Source organism: Chenopodium album, chromosome 6 (genome assembly GCF_948465745.1).
Source record: "Chenopodium album chromosome 6, dcCheAlbu1.1, whole genome shotgun sequence".
NCBI classification, from domain to species: Eukaryota; Viridiplantae; Streptophyta; class Magnoliopsida; order Caryophyllales; family Amaranthaceae; genus Chenopodium; species Chenopodium album.
The window spans coordinates 64,091,887-64,104,238 of NC_137839.1; positions in this window are offsets into that span (position 1 = coordinate 64,091,887).

The window sequence follows — 12,352 nt, forward strand, 5'->3', positions numbered from 1 at the left end:
TTTGTTGGATTGGCCTTGAGTTATATAGTGGATCTTTGATTTGATTTAGGTTGAAGTCATGGTTTGTTTTGATTCATTTCCTTGCTTAGGGACAAGCAAGGGTTTGGCTTGGGGGAGTTTCATATGTCTATTTTATATAGTATTTTACCCCCATCCCTTGGTCATAATTGGTAGTGTTTTTGGCTCTTTAGAGGCACTTTTATTACTAATTGGTGTTTTCTAGTGTTTTCGTAGTTTTGGTTGAGTTTTGTAGGAAATTGCACTTTTGGAGCATTTTCCCGGGAATTTATGGAACGACTACGAGCTTGGAGGGCACGACCACTTTTTATAGCCCAGGGCCAGTTAGATTCATCAAGCCGGTGATTAAGGGCTCGATATGTGAATACCGAGCATTGGTCACCGAGTGATCAAGCCCTAAAGTGGAAATTCGAATTAGGTTAAGAAGTGAAGCCCAATCCAAGTCCAACCAATAGCCGAGCCTGATCGGGAAACCCTTAGCTCGATCGGGCGGCTGCCCAGATTAAGAAGTCGAAGAAAAAGGCAGGCTTGATCGGGCGCGTGTTTTTAAGTGGATGTGTTTGGCAATTTACTTATTTTTAATTAGGATATTGAGGAGTTTTGTATAAATACGTTTTAGTGTGATTAGTTTTAGTACCTCTTCTCTTTGACTTTCTCTCTCTAATTAGCTTAATTTTCTCTATCTACAACTCTATACTTTATTCGTGATTCAACTCATTATTTTCATTAACTTTGGCAACGATTTCTTCTCTATTAATTTCAGTAATTTCATTTCTTTAATTCATCATGACTTATTTAATTGCTTTGATTAGTTTAGATTTAATTATATGTGAGTAGTTTCCTTTCTAGGGTTTGTGGGGATCCATAAATAATATGAAGGGGTAATTTGTTATTGTTGATTATTAATGCTTGACTAATTTCCTATTAAGTGATTTAATGCTATGCAGTTAGATAAGGTCAGGTTTTATTGTATGAGTTATGCAGTATTGATTCGAGATTCGAGACATGAGAATTGATGCGTAGGTTTAATTTCAATAGGCGGACTAATTTATAAATGGTTAAGTTGAGATTCGAGAGATGAGATTTAATACCGGTAAATTAACTCTGTGATCGTAATATGTAGATAAAGCTCGTTATGATCTGATTAATTGATGTATTGATGGTTGATTATTAAGTTTTACCCTGGAATATTTTTTATTGGTGAACGTATGCCCTAGGTCTTTTATTCATTGATTTTCCTCCTACTTTTATTCCTTCCCACTTTTGATCTTAGTAGTTTAGTTCCCTTTCATAACAACAAATTGGTTACGTGATAATTTTAATTACTCTTAATTAATTAGGAATAAATTGACTTGTTTCCTCTGGTTTGACCCTTTTTCCTTGTCTACATAGTTAGTGGACTTAGGAATTATTTTTGATTAGGTGACTACGACTTTTGCCTGTCACTGGCCGAGGTAAATTTCTTTTTAAGTTAGATTATTTTTCAAGTTTTGACTTGGCCGACTGCATCTTAACCGCCTATTCTTTGGTCCGGATGTAGGCCATGCTGAGAGTGAATGATCCTAAAAAACCATTACAAGCCAAAAGAGGTAAGGGCTGCCAACCTAAGGGCCGCTTCCAATCTTGACAAAGCCATGTATGATGTAAATAAGACTGAGTTGCTGACTCAAAATATCATGTTCTCACAGGCGACTGCAAATTTGCAAGTCAAGAAAGATTTGGAGGCGGCTTAGAAGAAGGTGACTGAGCTGAAGACGGCAAAGACTAAGTTAGACAAGCTACAAGATGTTGGCAGGGACAAGGATAGCCTTAGGTGCCAAAATAAGATGTTGCAAAATAAGCTTGCCAACCAGGAAATGCAACTCATGTGCAAGTGGACCGCCCGGGATGAAAAGGAGAAGAAACTACTCATACAGGAGAATGAGGCCGACTGCGTCATTCGAATGAAGATGGCTTGGAAGTTTCTTTTCCTCAACGACGATTACGCCGTCTGGGAGTATCGTTATGAGTAAGCCACTGATGAGCTTAATGAGCAGGCGGACCTGGAGGCTGAGGGTAGGGCAAATGTCCAGGATGAGGATGAGGACGAGGACGAGGAGCACAACGAACAACATATGGCCCACGAGAAAGTGGCAGATGAAAATGAAGCTGAGTCCTCTCCTAAAGCTGATTGATAAAGTTTTTTCTACGGCCGGATGGCCATTTCAAATACATTTCTAGCCTGTGTGTCGAATATCTTTGTTTTTACCGACGGAGGAGTCAGGTTTATTCAACAATGTCTCTTTTTCCCCCGGATGTATTCCGGGTAACAATGTTTATTTTGGCTGGCTAAGGGGCCAGCTTTTTTTTTTATGAATCAGCTGGCCATCTGGTCGATTTTTCTTTTAAAGTTAAGCTCAAAAGTTACGCTTTTTAAATGTTTGCATGAATTATTTCATCTTATTTGATACAGGCGGTAAACAGGGTGTTATTGCCCCTGGACGGTTGTATGCTTGGGTTTAGAGTGGGTTGATTGACTTGGAAATTTTTCATACTGAAGAGTATGACTGAATTCTAAGTCAATCAATCACTATAGGTATTTCCCTAAACCAAGTGTATAGCCGGCCAATTACCATTCAATGCTTTTTTAGACAGACGGTCTTGGACCTTTTTCAAGGTGGCCGGATGACTATTATATTCAACCCTTAGCCCTTGAATTCTCTACATTTTGCTAAAAAGGAGTAGGCGGACTAAATTATTTTATATGACTTCACCCTTCTGCTTTGCTTTGTCACAAATACAGATGGCCTTATAACGCTGAGGTATAGCAAATGGTCATATAGGGGCCACCTGCCTTGCTTCAAACAGGTTTGTAGGGCACACTTAACCTACCTAAGTTTTGAACCTAGACGGCTCTAAGTGAGCCAATTAGGCCAATCAGTCTAGGTCGTCTATGTTTATTAGAAGCAATGAGTTCATTTAAGTTACACATTGCATCAAAACCACCTGGATGTATTACAAAAAGGCGGATCGCCTACTCCCAGGCAGAGTAGTTTTTATCCAATTATACGCCCATCCGTATATCCCATTGGGAATACTTCGTATAGGCCAATAATTTAACGCAGTAATCTAAGTAAGGGCATTATGCAAATTTTGGATGTGTTATTAGACACAACCTCTTTCAAAGTTCTCTTGAATTCCCTTTAGATTTCTTTCGTTAGATGGATATGAGTTAACCAATTTGGTCGTTCAATCTTTGTCGCTTGTATGTGGTTGTAGAGCACTTTGTCACCCAGATGGGAGTTACTCTTCGCGACGATTCCACTCGGATGGGCGTCGCCGGACGCCTTACTCATGTTAGAGCATACGAATTATAAAATTTAATATCATCCGGACATTGGCCTCACGTCTCTAAGACATTTGTTTAGCCACCAAGTTTTAACTTAGTTTATCATCCGGCCTTTGGCCTAGTTTCTCTTGGTTATTGGATTAAATCAAGTTTACGTTAACCATGATCTAGTTCATTAGCAATGACCGTCTATACCTTGTACAGGCGGTTACTTGGAAAGTTACGCATGTATTCTAAGGAATAAACAACAATACTGAAAACGAAAAGAACTTTTTCATTGATAATCCTTTCATTTACAAAAATTTACAACCCTTAAAAGTAGTACTTTTTCAAGTTGTCTACATTTTAATTCTTGGCAGCTACCAGCCGTCTGGAGTTTCCAGGCTGTAACTGTCGTCTCTTATTTCTTCATAGATCCAGTAGGGGTCTTCCCAATTAGGAGTTAGCTTTCCATGCTCATTGGCCCTACTGGTTGCCTCCATTTTCCGTAACTAAAGTCCCCAACATTCAGAGGCCGTTTGTGTACTCGTTTTTTGTAGGCACAAGTCATTCTCAGACGGTAAATCTCATGACGCAAGGCGACATTGCCCTTGCATTCCGGGAGTGAGTCTAATGCTAGGCGCATGGCTTCCTAGTTTGCCTCTTCATCGTATAGCATGACTCGTAGAGTCAGCTCATAGTGCTCGATGAGCAAGACGACTTCCGCACCGTAAACCATGAGAAATGGGGTTTCACCAGTTGCCCCTTTTTCACTTGTCCAAATGGCCCATAGGACATGAATTAATTCTTCAGCCCATAACCACCGGCTCTTTCAGTTTTCTTTTTAATGTCGTCTGAGATGAGTTTGTTGAAGGATTCAAATTGGCCGTTTGCTTGGGGTCGGTCGAATGATACAAATCAATGTGAGATCCCTTGATCTCCCAACCAAGTTTTGAGCTGAGGCGTTTCAAACTGAGGGCCTTTATTAAACACCATAGACCTAGGTGCCCCAAACCGGGTAATGATGTTCTTCCAAATGAAAGAGATGACATCCTTTGTCTTGATGCTCTTGACCACCTCTGCCTCAATCCACTTGGTGAAAAAATCCACACCGACCAAAATATAATGCTTTGCTCTTGGAGCAATATAAGGACCTAAAATGTCCATGCCCCACTTGGCAAACACGACTGTGCTATGGATTGGTGTCAGGTCGGTTGCCGGCTGATAGATGAGCTTGCCAAATCTTTAGCACTTGTCACATTTTTTGACCAGATCAGCCGCTAATGTGAGAGGCATAGTATCCTGCATGTAGCCTTTCGAGAACTTCCTCCCCTTTTTTTGAGGTAGCACACTTCAATAGAGGTTTTAGGAAACTCTCCTTGAAGAGTTCTTCGTTTCTCATCTTCAAGTTTGTTGCTCGCTTCTTCATGACAACTGTTTCATGTGGTGAGTTAGGGAGCGTGCCTTCTCGAAGATACGCCCGGACTCCATCCATCAAGGTAGAGCTTCAGTCTAGTACTGCAATGGGTTCTTCTTCAGATATACTCCGTATTCCATAACTTCCCAAAAGACTGACCGAGGCGTATCATAGGAGGCGGAGGATGCCAATTTTGATAGTGCATCCGCCTGATTGTTTTTTGATCTGGGCACTTGACTTAGATTGAACTCCTGAATTGTCCAAGCTTCAACTTTGACCGCCTGAAGGTATTTGATCATAGTCGGATGGGTAGCTTCATAGTCACCATGGTATTGGCTAACGACTAACTGAGAGTCAAAGCAGGCGTCAATTTTAGTGGCTCCTACCGCCTTGCACATGTGGATGTCGGCTAGCAAGGCCTCATATTCTACCTCGTTGTTTGAGACTTGGAACTTGAACCGTAGTGCATACTCATATTTGTCCCCTTTCGGTGACTGACATATTATTCCTGCACCATAGCCGTTCATAGTAGAGCTCCCGTCTACATACACTTTCCAAACCTGATCAGAATTGTCCGGAACAACCGGCCTTGTCATTTAGACAACGAAGTCAGAAAACGCCCGACCCTTCACTGCTTTCCTTGGTTCATAAGTGATTTTAAGATTTTTCATTTCAATAGCCCATTTGAGCATCCTACCGGATGATTCCAAGGTTGTCATTGACCGCTTGAGAGGTTGGTCTGTGTAGATCACAACCGGATGTGCCAGGAAGTAAGGTTTCAACTTCTTGATAGCCATGTAAAGGGAGAGGCCAAAAAAATTTCAACCATGGGGTACCGTAGTTCAGCATTTCTGAGCACATGGCTAATGAAATAGACCGGGATCTGAATTGTCGTATTTCTCAGCAAGGAGAACGACATTGAGTGCATGATCTGAGACGGCTAATTACATATAAAGCATCTCCTTGGGTAGGGGGCTAACAAGCCTTGGAAAAGAGTGTAAATGTTCTTCCAATTTTTGAAAGGTCGCCTTAACATCATCTCCCCATTCAAATCTAGTCTTCTTCATGATTACTTGGAAGAAGTAAAGGCATTTGTCACCTAACCGACTGAGGAATCTCCCCAACACTGCCAGGCAACAGGTGAGCTTCTGCACTTCCTTGACAGTGCGGGGTGACTTCATGTCAATCACCAAGTGTATCTTTTTGGGGTTAGCCTCTATCCCCTTTTGATCAATTAAGAGTCCGAGAAACTTCCCACAATCAACACCAAAAACACATTTTTTTTGGGATTTAACATGACCTTATGCAGCCTGAGTGTGGTGAAGGTTTCTTGGAGATCAGCAAGGTGATCCGTCTGTTGCTTGGATTTGATTATCATATCATCAATGTATTCCTCTACATTCCTCCCAATCTGATTAACAAAGATTGTATTAATCATGCGTTAGAAAGTAGCCGGCGCATTCTTCAAGCCAAACGGCATCACCAAATAACAGAATAACCCCTTATCAGTGACGAAGGCCGTCTTCTCTTGATCTTTTTTCCGCAGGGGTATCTGGTGGAAACTTGAATAGGCATCAATAAAACTCATCAAGGCATGCCTGGATGTAGAGTTGACTAGACTGTCCATCTTTGGAAGCGAATACTTGTCCTTTAGACATGCCTTGTTCAAGTCAGTGTAATCTACACACATGCGATAGGTACCATTTGACTTCTTTACAAGCACCACATTTGCAACCTAATCAGGGAAGTTACATGGCCGAATGAACCCAGCATCTAACAACTTTTTGACTTCGGGAGCTGCCGCCTGACTTCTTTCCTCGCTGTGATTTCTTTTTGTTTGATGATAGGCTTGTCTTTAGGATCCACGGTGAGTTTGTGGACAGCAAGATCCGGGATAATGCCTGGCATCTCGTCCACTTCAAAGGCAAAAAATGTGTTTGAATTCTTTCAGCAGAAGGTGCAAGTCTGCACCCAACCTTTCAAAGGCAGTTGTCCCCACCTTAACAGTTCGTTTTGGACGACTGTCATCATAAGGAATATCAATGTGCTCGCCAGCTGGTTGGGGACGGAGCTCATCTGATCGTTCCCTGGTTAGGGATTGCTACTTTTTCTCTTTCTTCACCTCCACCAGCTGATCAGCTTTCTTTTCTTTCCGGTTGCTGGTGGGGTTGGGTCAGAGTCCTTGACATCGTGAAGGTCTATTATCTCCTTCGGATGACCGGATGAAGCAGCCGTTGGTTTGACGTCTGAAAGATAGCACTCCCTTGATGTCTTCTGATATTCGTTCAAGGAGCCAACAGAGCCATCATCCTTTTCATATTTCAACAACATCAGAGCTGGGATGATGATGTCCATGCACTCTTGTTCAGAATGGGTCGACCCAGAATGATGTTATAGGCTGTAGGGAATATTTTAAGCATCCCACACTTGAGCCCCACTATGATCATACGCTTAAGCATGGTGGCGTCAAAAGGGAAGGAAGATAGAGTAAAAGAGTCGAGAACAAGTTTTAAGAACTTGTAAACCGTTCACAGGGTGCGTGAAGTTTACACCCCTTCACGATCCATGAGATCGCTAACTCCATAGTGGTCTGGAACCATGACTGGATATTTGGGGATGAAGGTACAAATCTAAAGTAAAAGAGATTAAACCTTCCCTAAAAATAGGCCTCTACTTTATTCTTCTCATATTCATGTACGCTTTTTGACTAATATACAATCAATAAATTAACCCTAAACTTGTTTAATCTATGTTGGTTGAATATTAATGCACAAACAAATTTATTATTGGCGATCACTTGAATTATAATCATATTAGCCTAAACAAGATTATTAATTATCTTATTAAGCGTGATTACAAGGACAAATTCCCTTTTTAACCTGCAAGAGACGGCATGTGATCAAGCAATATCAATAATATATCAAGCAACATAATAATAACAATCATCATCATCATAATATTATTAGCAATATCCTAGGCATGATACTAACAAGATTAATAACAAATCCTAGTATGTCACTAAGCAATAAAGATCAAAGCTTTAACCCTAACATGATACTAACATGATATTAGAGAGAATAGGAAGCAACCTATACATGACACTAGAAAAGCAATAAAGGCATCTTAACATGATACTAGAAATTAATAAAATAATCAAAGCATGCTTTCTATAGAAAAAGAATAATTAAAGTAATCAAATTACTTACTTTGATGCCTCGTATCTCTTTCTAATAACAAAATACACGCGTTAGTAATTTCAAGGAAAATTTTAAATCATACAATTCAATTAAATAATTGAAATAGAGATTTGGGACCAAACCCTAAAAAATTATCAACCTTTCACGTCTAGGGAGAAGGCAACTTCAAACTTGGATAGGTGTGTCTCGGAATTGTGAATGCGGAATTTTGTAAAAGGGAAGGTTTAGAAAGAGGGAGAAAGAATAAGCTTCTAGCTTAGAGAGAGAAGAGAGATTATTAGATGATTGTGAATGTTAATGAATAAAAATGGAAAAATACGACCCCTATTTATAAGAAAATCGTCCGGAATCGATAGAAAAGAATCATAATTTGAATCGGAATAAAACTGACCCTAGTCGCCAGCGACAGAGCCCAGCGCGAAATGACAAGGATCACGCATGGCGAAAGGCTTGTCGTTTGATAAAACGCGCTTTGTACGGAATCCTTTTCTTAATATAATTAAGCAATTAAACTCCGTTTTAATCAATTTTAAATCAAATTTTATCATCATAAAACACTTGTTTTATTTCCAATCAAAATCATTATTTTTTTAAAAGATAATTATCATCCTAATGCTATTAGAACTCAAAATAATCTTCTAGACTATTCTAGAAGATTAGAAATAATCCTAATAATTTTAAGAATAATAATTAATGGGCCCTCCACTAGATCATTGGGCCATAAAACCATTTCAGACCTAATTCGGTATTTGGACCATAACGTCCTCATTGTTCATCGGAATTGGGCTTATAATATATCATTGGAAAACTCTTTACGAGCTCGACCCACCTACACTATTATTGGATCCTTGTCATGGATCAAGATAAATTGGACTGGTTATTTTCATAAATAGAGAAGATTTTTGAAAATAGAAAGAAAGATTTGATTAAAATGATTGCATCACAAGACTTTCACACTTTCACCTCATTCGATAATCAAGCAACGTGAAAAGTATTCATCACTAGGTTTGGTTTTTAAGGAGACATGTTTGGATGTCTACATAGGCGGTCAGCTCTTCAACCACAAAAAAATCGGACGATCATATATTGCCCTTTTCCCTTCTTCCCCAGCCGGATGGGTAGGTCAATTTGTCCGACTGGGTGTCCGACCCCTCCCCCAAAGCCAACAAGGGGATGGGAGGCGTCGCGCAGATTGTTCTGCTTATAATGTAGTTTGGACAAACACTTGTCCTGATTATAATTCAGCTTAGACAGACAATTGTAGCTGATGAGGTTAGAGAAGTTACCAGTGTCAATAAAAATCCGACCAACCAGCTGGTTGATGACCGAGTCGTCATGCGGTCGGCGAACTTTGCCCCGATCCTTCTCTGTGATGAGGACATCTGGTGAAAGTACCACTAGTGGACGCATGTCCATCATCAACTGAGTAGATCATCTTCTTCAAATGATTCTTGGTACCCCAAATGGTCGGGCCACCACTGGCGAATCCGCATGCGTCGGTGTCCGAACTACTAGTAGGCTAGGGAGTCTTTTTGGACGGCTGCCCCTTGCTCGTCTTTGTGGTGACCTTGGACTTAAAGATGTATGACTTCAACTCCCCTTGATCATCCAGTCTGTCCAACAATCGCTTAAGGATGAAGCAATCATTCGTATCATGGTCGATGTCCTCATGGAACTGACAGTATTTATTCTTGTTCCGATTCTTCGCGGAACCTTTTATGGCCGTAGGTTTGTCAATAGTCACCGGTCCCTTATCTCGATGAGGATGGAGTAGCAGTCTTTATTGAACTCGTACTTTGGGACGTACGGTTTGAATTTCTTCTTTTTCTTCTGGGTCGGTTGATTAGAATCTTCAACCTCCTAGACACTTCTTTTCTCTTTTTGCTCTGATCAGCTTTCGGAGCCGAGTGAGTAGACCGGCTCTCCTTTTTTTGTAAGACTTCTTTGATTCTGACTAATTGATGGACGTATAGAGGTTGGCTTCTTGTATGAAGCTTTCGGCCTCTATCAAAGCCTCTTGAATGGTTAAAACCCTGTTTCTGACAAGGTCAAACCTAAAATTTGACCCGTCCTTCAGACCCTTAAAGTAGTCTGTATAGGCAACTTTATCAGACAGTCCTTGAATCAGGATTCTCGCCAAATTGAACTGCCTGACGTAGTAGTGGAGTCCCTTTCTCTCCCCCTGGCAAATAGTGCTCAAGTTGAGATTTGTTTTCTTAGTTGGGGTGTTCATCGAGAAGTTTGAAGAAAACAAGAAGGCAAGCCTCTTAAAGCTGTCAATACATCCAGCCGGCAGGTTGCCAAACCATTGTTGGGCTATGCCATTCACGATAGTGAGGAAGCATCAGCATCACATAACATCCTCCAACCCCTATATGTGCATAAGGATGGTGTAGGCCATGAGGTGGTCTTCAGGGTTGGTGGTAGCATCATAGGCACCAACTAACGCATTCTTAACCTTGGCTGGCTGTCCCGCCTCGGTTATCTCCTTGGTGAACGCAGAAGTCTGTTCACCAAGTTTAAGTAGATGGAGCTGCCAGTCCAAGGGTTGGACATTATATGCCGCCTGTCCCCCGAAGAGGGCCGGCTACATGAAAGGAGGGGTGTACTACCCGTATGGCATTTGAGGCACATACAGGACTAATAAAATCATATGAGGGCTAGTATGGACGGACTTGCCGCATGTATGACTCTCATGCAAGGATTGAGAATTCCTTGCAAATATATTTTTTAAGTCGTCTGGAAAGCTCGAGGTAGAGGCTGACTTAGACAGCTGCTGACTCCATTTGTACTTGATGATGTGTTTAGCATCGGAGAAGTTTTTTTGTTGCAACTGGTTTAAATGCTCGGATGACCTTCCTTTTACCCGTCTGAGAAAGAAGGATCTTAGTCTAGTCAATGACAGGCGTTGTCTTAGCTTGAGAAGTCTTCTTGGCTGACTGAAACTTGCTAGGGCCAACCATCCTCTTGTTGATCAGGTTCTTGATTTCACCCTTAAGACTTCTCATGACTTTCATGAGCTCGTCTCAGGTTACCAGGCGGTGGTTCAGCAGTCTTGCTGGTACCAGCTTCATTGTTGACTCGTTTCAGTTTGTCCCTGGAACGGATGTCTTTAGCAATGAGTGACCCCTCAGTGGCCACATATGTTTGGACGTCCACATCGTGATCGTCTTCATGGTCAGTCTAGACCTCCCCATCAACCGTGAACGGTTGGGGTCTGGCGATGGTACAGACTATTGAACCATCTTTGAGGTACTTTCTTCACAGACGACGCCAAATGTTTAGGGTGTTTTAGTCCCTCCGGAGAGTTACATCTCAAAGATTGGTTTGACACGCTCTGTATCTGCAAAATATGCAGACTCTGGTTGGTTAGAGCTCTGCCTCCAACGATCAAGTTAGTATTTGTCAAATAATACGAAATGATGCGGAAAAGTAGAGTGAGATCTTCTCGGATTCCGAGATCAGGTGTTCTCTCTGATGTAAGAGAATGTAGGGTTGATATAATAAATGTATCTACCCCAATAATGGTGGGGGATCTCCCTATTTATAGGGTCATTAGAAAAAAGTGCATTTCTTAGGTCATTATGACCTAATTTGGTGGGCAGCGCCGTAATACAGCTTTCTCGGGATTTGGGCCAGAAGGATAGCCTTTTCCCATTTATTTATACGGACACGTGTCATTAGGTGAGAGATCCATTTGGACCTCTGAGAGGCTAACACGTGTCAGCTTCTGATAGGGCCACGTGTCTTGGGTAATTTTACGCAAGACATTTGTTATCTAATGTAAACAAACTTATGATAATTTATGATGATGATAATTTAGTTTGCAATTGGTTTTCAAGAAAATAACGAAAGGAATGGTGTCCTTCGAACAAGTGTATTATTCTGATAGTGGGTTCAGAATTATTAGAAAGCTAATATATTCAGTAAGGTCAAGTGATCAGAATGCCTAGGTGGAGGCCACTTCCGATCAAGAATATTAATGCATAATTAATATTACAGCTTAATCTTTACTGAACCCTTTGGGTCACACCCAAGCAATTAATAAACCAACACGACGAATTAATTCGAAAGAAATTAATGAGTCGCCTAAGTATTAAATATTTAGACGTCGGAAATTCGAGCTTATAGCGTCGAAACCGAGCGTCGGAAGTCGAGTCAAAAAAATAAAAGATGAGACGCGCAAATAATAATAAATCAACATTATTTCCCAAAATACCGTAACATCGAAAAGCCAAGAGCAGCCACGGCCGCAAGCAACCGCAGCAGCCCGCACAAGATGTGCGTGGCTTGCTGGCCGCAAGCAGCAGCAGCCCGCACAAGCATGCGAGGCTTGCTAGCTGCGAGCAGCAGCAGCCCGCATCATCTTGGTATGCGTAGCTAGGCCGTGGGTTAAGGGGAAGCATGTGAAGG